We start from the raw sequence: 819 nt of genomic DNA, 5'->3' as shown, positions 1-819 counted from the left end.
ATAATTGAATTCCTCCTCCTACACATTTCTTGAACAACAAATATCTGGAATTATTTTGTTTTTGACATGTCAATCTTGACTTTATTCTTAAATGTGTGCTTATGTAAGAAATATATGGTTGTAAAATTTCATGACAATTCTTTTGAACTTCCTTTTTGTTGAATCGTCTAGTTTAATAAAATCCAATTGCACTTTTGATATAAAAATATTTTGTGCTCAATTCAGAATCACATACACTAACATTGGAACGATACAGAGAAGATTAGCATGGCACCTGTGCAAGGACGACATGCAAATTCGTGGAGCGTTCCATATTTTTACAACAACAGATGCTGGAGGGGATGTGGCCACAAGGGAACCATACAGCATTCTTGGTGGGAGTGTAAACTTGTTCAACCACTTTGGAAAGCATTATGGAGGTTCCTCAAACGATTCCACATAAAGCTCCCCTTTGACCCAGCAACCCCACTTTTGGGGATTTACTAAATGATCACAAAAAGACCATACTAAAACTACCAGCTCAACTATGTTTATTGCAGCATTATTTACCATAGCTAAGATATGGAACCAACCCAGCTATCCCCACTACATGAATGGATCAAAAAAATGTGGTGTATATACACAAGGGAATTCTATGCCTCCATCAGAAAGAATGACATCACCCAATTTGTTAGGAAATGGAAAGACTTGGGAAAAAATGTATTATGTGAAGTAAGCCAAGTCCAAAGAAACAGGTCCCATGGTTTCCCTTATTTTCAATAACGAATATATGTCTAGGGCAAGCAGACAATGTCAAAAACTATGTTCATATGAACAGAT

At 36.3% G+C, this 819-nt stretch overlaps 1 non-coding gene across 1 annotated transcript; it reads left to right on the top strand.

The window, feature by feature from the left end:
* The first annotated feature begins 212 nt into the window (after positions 1-212).
* On the top strand, positions 213-319 carry LOC138836046 (U6 spliceosomal RNA). The gene has a single exon (XR_011374882.1). It is a non-coding gene; the product is annotated as a U6 spliceosomal RNA (small nuclear RNA).
* The last annotated feature ends 500 nt before the right edge of the window (positions 320-819 follow it).

Source organism: Dipodomys merriami, unplaced genomic scaffold (assembly GCF_024711535.1).
Source record: "Dipodomys merriami isolate MVZ:Mamm:240054 unplaced genomic scaffold, mDipMer1.0.p SCAF_247, whole genome shotgun sequence".
NCBI lineage: Eukaryota > Metazoa > Chordata > Mammalia > Rodentia > Heteromyidae > Dipodomys > Dipodomys merriami.
Note: the sequence above shows the minus strand (reverse complement) of the source record. Positions and strands in the feature narration are given on the sequence as shown.